The sequence below is a fragment of the Chiloscyllium plagiosum genome, chromosome 12, assembly GCF_004010195.1.
Source record: "Chiloscyllium plagiosum isolate BGI_BamShark_2017 chromosome 12, ASM401019v2, whole genome shotgun sequence".
NCBI classification, from domain to species: domain Eukaryota; kingdom Metazoa; phylum Chordata; class Chondrichthyes; order Orectolobiformes; family Hemiscylliidae; genus Chiloscyllium; species Chiloscyllium plagiosum.
Genome location: NC_057721.1, coordinates 36,315,348 through 36,326,587, shown reverse-complemented (window position 1 = coordinate 36,326,587; position 11,240 = coordinate 36,315,348).

The following is an 11,240-nucleotide window of genomic DNA, read 5'->3' as shown; positions in this document are numbered from 1 at the left end:
TCAGCGAGTCGTGAGTTCATGGAATGCACTGCCAGTAGCAGTGGTGGACTCTCCCTCTTTATGGGCATTTAAGCGGGCATTGGATAGGCATATGGAGGATATTGGGCTAGTGTAGGTTAGGTGGGCTTGGATTGGCGCAACATCGAGGGCCGAAGGGCCTGTACTGCGCTGTATTCTTCTATGTTCTATGTTCTATGAGTACAAAAATCAAGGGGACATTTCAGGTTAGCTTATTGGTGTGATAGTTTGGGATCTAAATTTAAGAAAATAAAGGCCTTATTTTCTATTACAAAAGCATGTCAGAAGTGTATTTGACTTGTAAGGCTAATCACTTCAAATTAGTGCTTTTTGATTTGTTGATAGTTATCTACTTTCTATTATATTTCTTTAATTTTTGTAATCTGACCAACTTGATGAAATCATTTTGATGAAACAAAAATTGTAGATTACAGTTGGTTGATTTCTACACTGAATTGTATGGCATGATCATCGGAGTAAAGAGGGGAAAAAACCTGAAGTATTGGAGAAAGAAGGCAATACATGCTGAAGTGCAATGTAGGATGCATATCAATACTTGCTGAACGTACACTGGGTGTTTTCTGGTTACCATTCAATGATTTTTCTTTTCTGTCAATTCCCAGAATTTTATTAAAACTTTGCCAAAGATTTTTTTTGAAAGCCTGGATGTATTCTTTCATGGTGCATTTCACTGCCATTCCCTTAAAAAATTTGTGGAGTCTCATCAACTTAATACAATGAAATCCACATTGCCATGTTATTTACAAGTTTCCATTCCGCTCAGAATAGTAGCAGTTTAGTAGGAAAAAACACATTTGCATTAATATTCAACATCCTCTCATGAAAATACATAACATCTATAGTACAAAATGTGTGATTAAAATTCATTAATAAAAGATATATGGTAGTTAATAGTGCTTTTACACAATATGCAAACAAGCAGGTGCTCGATTCTCTTTAAAAGTAAAACATTAATAATGTAAAGGTGGAGGTTGAGCTATGAATTCTAGTTAACTCATTGAAATCTGGAAAGAAAATTCATAAAGAAGTTTAGGTTAAGGAAAGTTGCCTTTTGATTGTTCAAAATATGCATATGAGAACTGGATTCGCAATGATTTTAGTTGAGTTTAATTGTACTTAAATATATGCATTTCAAAAATAGCCACTTATCTGATTTTAGCTTTTGAGGTAACAGAATTGAATTTATTTTCTAACTATTTCTGTACACTATCTAGTCAAATATGCATACATTATTCCATTCCTTAATCTAATGTATTATAATGCATCACAAAAAAAAATTGTGTGCCCTATTGTCCTGAATGAAAGCTGGTACAACACACTGCATGGAGCTGAATCAATTTGGCATACCATATGTTTTTTAATGAGCATCCTCGCACATTTATTTCAGGAAAGTAGTTGACAGTTCTCCATAACCATCAGTTACATTACTTGAATATTCTGTCAACAATATGAATATAATGTAGAGATGCTGATGTTGGGCTGAGATGGATAGGATCAGAAGTTACATGACACCAGGTTATAGTCCAACAGGTGCATTTGAAATCACAAACATTTGGAGTGCTGCTCCTATGTCAGTTGAAGGTGCATCTTTCACAAACCTCAAGATGTCAGCAGTGAGCTCTATGAGACAACCAACAAACCGGAATAGTTGACAGAGATCTGCAGTGCAGCAAACAAAGAAGGAAGAATCGAAATGGACCCCTCCAGAAAGCCACTGCCCTAGGCTCAACAAGTATGCTCAAGTGGTTAGAAACGTGTCAATGCTAGATTAATCAGCCGTGCTCACAAGATAGTGCAGAACGTTACCCAAGCACAACGCAATGCTATCCATGCTCTCAAAATCAACTGCAACAGCAGCATCAAAGCAGGCAAAGGAGGAGCCACCATCATACATAACAGAATGGGCTACTATAAAGTGTACAGACAACCGAACAACCAGGAACACAATAGACAATTACCTGTCAATCTGACCAAAGTGCACACCTTCACCCGAGGAAAGAGCAGCGCTCCGAAAGCTTGTGAGTTCAAACAAATCTGTTGGACTATAATCTGGTATCATGTGACTTCTAACAAAATGAATAGATATTGACTTGGAAACGTAAGACAATGGGGAACAAAAAGAATAGGGAATTAGGAACAATGTAGATGTTCAGGGTTTCCTTAATGCTTCCCACCTCTTTTAGACATATTTTGGATTAGCAGAGATAAAAGATAAGTTAAAGATCTACTTTTTTTGTGGCCAGCACATTGGATTTACCCCGAACATTTCCACCTCGCCTCAACATTGCTTCATCCTTTCCACTGCTCACACAATGGGCTTCCAATGCAGGCTACAAATCCTATTCATAATATTAAAATGAAGTTAATGTGAGAAATAAGACTGTGAACTACATAGATGTAGAAAGGTTATTTCCCTTCTGTGGTAGATGTAGAAAGGTAATTTTCCCCTTGTGGTAATAGTAATTTAGTTTTTCTTCAACATGCACTGATACTACAGTTTCAGGTTTAATAATGGATAGATTTATGCATAACAGTTACCTGTTCTTAATGTCTAGGACCAGAGTGTATTATTCCAGTTTAAAGGATCACACATTTAAAACAGAGTTGAGGAGGAATTTCTTCTCTGAAGGTAGTGAATTTGTGGAATTCTTTAGTGCAGAGCATTGTCAAGACTAGTCATTAAGTATACTGAAGACAGAGAGAGATTTTTAATCAGTATTTGAATTGAGGGTTATGGGGAAAAGGCATGAAAGGATTGTCAGATCAGCTTTGATCTCATGGAAGATCAGACTCAGTGGGCAGAAGGATTCATTTCTGCTCCAACATCCTGTGACAGGCAGAAATCTAGCCCGAGTCGACTTCCAATCATGACCCAATTTGATATGAAGTGACCTCCAGCTCAATCACACCATTTAAAGAATCAATATCAGTACAAGCTTTTTAAAAAAGGCTGGATTGTTCTGGTGGTAACATAGGTTTGTTAACTGAAACTAATTGCTCTTCAAGACTCAAGGATAAATAGTAATTTAGTTTTTCTTCAACATGCACTGATTCTACATTTTCAGGTTTAATAATGGATAGATTTATGCACAACAGTTACCTGTTCTTAATGTTAAAGACTACACTGAGAAAGACCATACAGAATTCAGAATTCAAGAAAAGTTAGAAACGATAAGGAAGAAAGGCAGTATCCAGTGTTCTGCCTGTCAAGTGAATGAAGATGTTCATTGGTTCCTGAGTCTCTTTATTCTTTTAGGAAGATTTCAAAGATTAAATGTTATTCGGAACATTGCAGATCAAATTCATGTCAGAGTCAGCATTAAAATAAGAATGATTAATTGCCTCTAAAGTATTTCGTTTTAATCTCTAAAATCTATGTACATCAAAGTAAGAAAAAAATGAATCATACCATCGACCATGAGGGAAAATGATCTTTCTGCTGACTGTCCCTGGGATTTGTTTTAATTTCAGGTGGTTTAGAATAATGGAAATTGCATTGTGCATTTTGTTCAACTAAGAATTTACCGATGACCGTGAAGCCATTATCAATTTTCAGAAAAACCTATCTGCCTCACTAATGTCCTTCATGAAAGGAAATCTGCTGTCCTCACCTAAATCTGGCTTACATGTGACTCCAGACCCACAACAATGTGGTTGACTGTCAACTGCCCTCTGATGTGGCCTCGCAAGCCACTCAGTTGTATCAATCTCAACATAGAAGTGAAACTGGAAAGACCACCTAGCATTGACCTAGACACCAGAAAAGACAACAGCAGAAACAGCCCTGTTGAACTGCAAAGCCCTCTTTAATAGCATTTGGAGTCTAGTGCCAAAATTGGCAGAGCTGTCTTACAGACTAGTCGGGCAATTGCCTGACATAGACATACTCATGGAATCATACCATACTGACAATGTTCCAGTTGCCACCATCACCATCAGTCCTATCCCACTGGCACAACAGTCTCAGCAGAGGGATGATACAGTGATATACAGACAGGAGGGAGCTGCCCTTGGAGTCCTCAACATTGTTGTTGACCGGATGAAGTCTCATAGTTCCAGGTTAAACATGGGCAAGGACACCTCCTGCAGTTTGCCACATACCATCCTCCCTGGCCTAATGAATCAGTACTTCTCCATGTGACAGCACTTAGGAAGCACTGAGAGTGGCAAGGGCACAAAATGTACTCTGGATGGGGATTTCAATGTTCACCACAAAGAGTGACTCAGCAGCAGTACTACTGATCAATCTGGTTGGGTCCTAAAGGACATAGACTGGGTCTGTGGCAGGTGGTGAGGGAACCAACAAGAAGGAAAAACATAGTTGACCTCATCCTGCCCAGGAGCATTTGTCCTTGACACTACGGATAAGAGTGACTGTTGCATATCCTTGTGGAGACGAAGTTCTGCTATCACATTAAGATTACCTTCCATCATGTTGTGTGACACTCTCACTGTGCTAAATGGGACAGACTTCAAAGAGATCTAACAACTCAAGACTGGGCTTCCATGAGGCATTGTGGCCCATCAACAGCAGCAGAACTATATTCCAGCACTATCTGCAACTTTATGGCCTACCCACCAATCAACCATTATTTTCAAGCCAGTGGATCAACCACATCCAATCGTGAATGATACTGGAAAATTAAGCAGCTCACTGAGGGAAGAGGCTCCACAAATATCCCCATCCTTAATGATAGAAGAGCCCAGCATATCCATGTATAAGATCAGTCTGAAGCATTTGCAGCAATCTTCAGCCAGAAGTGCCAAGTGGATGACATCATCTTAAACTCCTCCACTGGTCCCCAGCATTACAAGATACCAGTCTACAACCAATTCGATTCACTCAATGTGACATCAAGAAATGGTTGGAGGCATTGGATACCATATTACAGCCTCAGCTCAAACATGAACAAGAGAGCAGAACTTCAGATTCTCAGGATAGTGTCACAGGCTCAACTACCTTCAGTTGCTTCATCAATGACCTGCCCTCCATCAGAAGGTCAGAAGTGGGGATGTTCGCTGATGATTGTGCAATGTTCAGCATCACTCACAAATCCTCAGACACTGAAACAACTTCTGATATGCAGTAGGACCTTGACAACATCCAGGTTTGGGCTAATAAATGGCTAGCAGAATATGTGCCATACAAATGCCAAACAATGATCATCTCCAACAAGAGAGAGTTTAACAATCACCCCTTATTGTTCAGTGGTATCACCATTGCTGAATCTAACATGGTCAAATTTCTGGTGATCACCATTGAACTTGGCCAGACATATAAATACTGTAGCTACCAGAGTTGATCAAAGGCTATGAGTTCTGCAAATGCACCACCACAGTCTGAACTGCATTTTTCCACCATCTACAAGGCACAACACAAGTGTATGATGGAATGTCCACTTGCCTGGATAGATGCACCTCCAACAACATTCAAAAAGCTTGACACAATCCAAGATAAAGCAGCCTACTTCGGTGGCTCCCAATTAACCATCTTTAATAGTCACTCCCTTCACTATTGATGCAAAGGTATCATTTCAAAGGACGAGGTTGGGTATTTGAATGTTGGGCATGAGTTCTGACTGGTGCTGGGGTGGATTTGAGATAGTTGAGATAGTTAGTTAGTTATATTCACAACCCTTGGTTGAACTTCTGGTGCTTCTGCCAGGTCCTTGGGGCCACTGAACTAAAATCTCCAGAACCCCATCAGAAAATCTGGGAAACTTCTATCAGCCCTCCTGCACCTTTGATCATTCTTTGTCTTTTCTGGAGAAAACTTTAAAAGCTGTTGGAACCCTAATGCACCTCCCTTTTGAGAGGTACAGGCTGCCTTTCAGTGCATCTGAGATGTGATTTATCCTAGCCATAGACAACCATGGATCCTCCGGATGACTAAAGGAATTGAGGGTTTGGTTAAGAAAAAGAAGGAAGCATATGTCAGGTATAGACAGTCGAGTGAATCCTTAGAAGAGTATAAAGAAAGTAGGAGTATACTTAAGAGGGAAATCAGAAGGGAAAAACAGGGACATCAGATAGCTTTGGCAAGTAGAATTAAGGAGAATCCAAAGGGGTTTTACAAATATATTAAGGACAAAGAATAGGGCCCCTCAAAGATCAGCAAGGCGGCATTTATGCAGAGCCACAGAAAATGGGGGAGATACTAAATGAATATTTTGCACCATTATTTAGTGTGGAAAAGGATATGGAGGATATAGACTGTAGGGAAATAGATGGTGACATCTATGGAGGAAGTGCTGGATGTCTTGAAACGGTTAAAGGTGGATAAATCCCCAGGACTTGATCAGGTGTACCCGAGAACTCTGTGCGAAGCTAGAGAAGTGATTGTTGGGCCTCTTGCTGAGATATTTGTATCATCGATAGTCACAGGTGAGGTGACGGAAAACTGGAGGTTGGCAAACATGGTGCCACTGTTTAAGAAGGGTGGTAAGGACAAGCCAGGGAACTATAGACAGTGAGCCTGACCTCGGTGGTGGGCAAGTTGTTGGAGGGAATCCTGAGGGACAGGATGTACATGTATTTGGAAAGGCAAGGACTGATTTGGGATAGTCAACATGGCTTTGTACATGGGAAATCATGTCTCACAAACTTGATTGAATTTTTTGAAGAAGTAACAAAGAAGATTGATGAGTGCAGAGCAGTAGATGTGATTTATATGGACTTCAGTAAGGCATACGACAAGGTTCCCCATGGGAGACTGATTAGTAAGGTCAGATCTCACGGAACACAGGGAGAACTAGCCATTTGGATACACATCTGGCTCAAAGGTAGAAGACAGAGGGTGGTGGTGGAAGGTTGTTTTTCAGACTGGAGGCTTGTGACCAGTGGAGTGCCACAAGAATCGGTGCTGGGCCTTATACTTTTTGTCATTTACATAAATGATTTGGATGCAAGCATAAGAGGTACAGTTAGTAAGTTTGCAAATGACACCAAAATTGGAGGTGTAGTGGACAGAGAAGAGGGTTACCTCAGATTACAACAGGATCTGGACCAAATGGGCCAATGGGTGGAGAAGTGGCAGATGAAGTTTAATTCAGATAAATGCGAAGTGCTGCATTTTGGGAAAGCAAATCTTAGCAGGACTTATACACTTAATGGTAAGTCTCCTTCCTATCGGGAAGATCTTGTGAAGCTTGAAAGGGATCTGAAAAGATTGACAAGGATGTTGCCAGGATTGGAGGATTTGAGCTACAGGGAGAGGCTGAACAGGCTGGGGCTGTTTTCCCTGGAACGTCGGTGGCTGAGGGGTGACCTTACAGAGGTTTACAAAATTATGAGGGGCATGGATAAGGTAAATAGGCAAAGTCTTTTCCCTGGGGTCGGGGAGTCCAGAACTAGAGAGCATGGGTTTAGGGTGAGAGGGGAAAGATATAAAAGAGACCTAAGGGGCTACTTTTTCACACAGAGGTTGGTACGTGTATGGAATGAGCTGCCAGAGGACGTGGTGGAGGCTGGTACAATTGCAACATTTAAGAGGCATTTGGATGGGTATATGGATAGGAAGGGTTTGGAGGGATATGGGCCAGGTGCTGGCAGGTGGGACTAGATTGGGTTGGGACATCTGGTTGGCATGGACAGGTTGGACCGAAGGGTGTGTTTCCATGCTGTACATCTCTATGACTCTATGACTCTGCTAACCATGAAGTCAGCCCAAAACCCATGGAGCACCAGGCTGTACACCATACTTATTGAGATGAGCAGGCAGTTTGAAGTCTGTGGGCTGCCTGCATCACCTCAGCTGGACATAGGGTATTTACAATCTCCATTCCTTCTGCTAATAAGCCTAATCAAATGTTTAGCACAAATCTTCATTTTTAGTTTCTAAACTAACATTACTACTAATATTACACCACCACACCCTATACATGCTCAATTTCTTTAGTGGATCAGGTTCAGTTAATATAAACTAATCCTAAATTTGTGAGGAAAAGTTAAGAATTGTTCTAAAATAGTTTTGACTCTTTTGCAAGTATTTTAGTGGAGCGTTTGATTCAAAGCACACTTATTCTGGTCAGACCACATTTGGAGTACTGCGTACGGTTTTGGGCCCCATATCTCAGGAAGGATGTACTGGCCCTGGAGTGTGTTCAGAGGAGGCTCACTAGAATGGTCCCAGGAATGAAAAGCGTAACATGTGAGGAACGTTTTGAGGAGTCTGGGCTTATACTTGATGAAGTTTAGAAGGATGAGGAGGGATCTAACTGAAATGTACAGTGATGGCCTAGTGGTATTAACACAGTATCATTAATCCAGAGATCCAGTAATGATCTGAGGGTTTGGGTTTGAATCTCATCATGGCATATGATGGAAATTGAATTCAATAAAAATCTGGAATTAAGATTCTAGTGAGAACCATGAATTGATTGTTGGAAAAACCCACCTGGTTTTGTAATGGAGTTTGTACTATCCCTTTACCTAGTCTGGTTTACATATGACTCCAGACCCACAGCAATGTGGTTGACTCTAAACTGTCCTTTTGGGTAATTACAGATTGGCAATAAATGTTGCCTAGCCAGTGGCACCCTCATCCTGTAAATGAATTTTTAAAAAGTCTTCTAAGTAAATTTTTGAATATGTTTATCCAGCTAGCAATGTCAACCTCATTTGACCAATACCAATTTGAAATTGCATTGAAGTTAATATTGTTATTGTGAATAAACGTATACTTTTGAAACACAATATTAGAGTTCAAAATTGATAGATTAACTTATTTTTACAATTTTTCACTTAACCAATTGGAATAGAAAGTGTGTTGTTTATGCTGCTGCCTATACATTGGTGTATGTAAAAAGATACATACATTGCGTAAGTTTAATACACAAGGTATGTCTTTTCCTGGGTTGCATTATAGTTCATTATTTAAAATCATCTTACCTTGTACATCATGATTATAAATACTTTATTTGATAATCATTGAAAAATTGTGGATCTCAGTTGATAATTCAGTGCCATTAAAACTGTTGTGAATTGTTACATTATGGTACCAGCACAATCCTTCTTCTAGAGTGACTCCAAAACCTGTTTGACCACACTCTCCAAAATTCACACAGTAATACATCTACCATTATGATCATAGTGATGGATTTCTGCTTCGCCTACACCACAATTTTTTTGCCAGACAAGAAAGAAGAAAACAATTTGTGTTTATGTAACTGCCACTAGAGTCATTGAGATGTACAGGGCGGAAACAGACCCATCGGTCCAACTCCATGTCCATGTCGACCAGATATCCCAACCTAATCTAGTCCCATTTGCCAGCACTTGGCCCATATCCCTTTAAACCCTTCCTATTAATATACCCATCCAGATGCATTTGAAATGTTGCAATTGTATCAGCCTCCTCCACTTCCTCTGACAGCTCATTCCCTCTGCGTGAAACAGTTGCCCCTTTGGTCCCTTTTATATCTTACCCCTCTCAGCTTTAAACCTATGCCCTCTAGTTCTGGACTCCCCCACCCCAGGGAAAAGACCTTGTCTATTAATCCTATACATGCCCTCGTGGTTTTATAAACCTCTATAAGGTCACCCCTCAGCCTTTGACGCTCCAAGGAAAATAGCCCCAGCCTATTCATCCTCTCCTTTTAGCTCAAATCCTCCAACCCTGGCAACATCCTTGTAAATCTTTTCTGAACCCTTTCAAGTTTCAAATCATCTTTGTGATAGGAAGGAGATCAGAAATTGAATGCAATATTCCAACAGTGGCCTAACCACATCCTGTACAGCCACAACATGACCTTCCAACTCCTGTACTCAATACCCTGACTAATAAGGGAAAGCATACCAAACGCCTTCTTTACTATCTTATCTGCCTGTGACTCTACTTTCAAGGAGCTATGAACCTGCACTCCAAGGTCACTTTGTTCAGCAACACTCCCTAGGACCTTACCATAAGTCCTGCTAAAATTTGCTTTCTCAAAACGCAGCACCTCGCATTTATTTAAATTAAACTCCATCTGCCACTCCTCACCCCATTGGCCCGTATGATCAAGATCCCCTTGTAATCTGAGGTAACCTGCTTTGCTGTCCACTAAAACTCCCAGTTTGGCGTCATCTGCAAATTTATTAGCTATACCTCCTATGTTCATATCCAAATCATTTATATAAATGACGAAAAGTAGTGGACCCAGCACCGATGCTTGTGGCATACCACTGGTCACAGATCTCCAATCTGAAAATCAACCCTCCACCACCACCCTCTGTCATCTACCTTGGAGCCAGATGTGTATCCAAATGGCTAGTTCTCCCTGTATTCCATGAAATGTAACCTTGCTAACCAGTCTCTCATGGGCAACCTTATCGAACGCCTTACTGAAGTCCATATAGATCACGTCCACTGCTCTGCCCTCATTAATTCTCTTTTTTACCTGTTCAAAAAACTCAATCAAGTTTGTGAGACATGATTTCCCATGCACAAAGCCATGTTGACTATCCCGAATCAGTCCTCGCCTTTCCAAATATGTGTAAATCCTGTCCCTCAGGATTCCCTCCAACAACTTGCCCACCACCGATGTCAGGCTCACTGGTCTATAGTTCCCTGGTTTGTCCTGACCACCTTTCTTAAATAGTGGCACCTCCAGTCTTCCGGCACCTCACCTGTGACTATCGATGATACAAATATTTCAGCAAGGCTCCCAGCAATCATTTCCCTAGCTTCCCACAGATGTCTAAGGTACACCTGATCAGGTCTTGGGGATTTATCCATTTCAAGCCATTTTTCAAGATGTCACCATCTATTTCTCTACAATCTATATCTTCCATGTCCTTTTCCACAGGATCTCCAGCATCTGCAGACCTCACTTTCTCCTCTAAGGTACACCTGATCAGGTATTGGGGATTTATCCATTTCAAGCCATTTTTCAAGATGTCACCATCTATTTCTCTACAATCTATATCTTCCATGTCCTTTTCCACAGTAAACACTGATGCAAAGTACTCATTCAGTATCTCCCCCATCTCTTGCGGCTCCACACAAAGGCTGACTTGACGATCTTTGAGGGGCCCTATTCTCTCCCCAGTTACCCTTTTGTCCTTAATGTATTTGTAAAAACCCTTTGAATTCTCCTTAACCCTATTTGCCAAAGCTAACTCATGTCCCCCTTTTGCCCTTCAGATTTCTCTCTGAAGTATATTCCTTCTGCCTTAGAGCATTCTAAGGATTCACTTGATCTATCCTGTCTATACCTGAC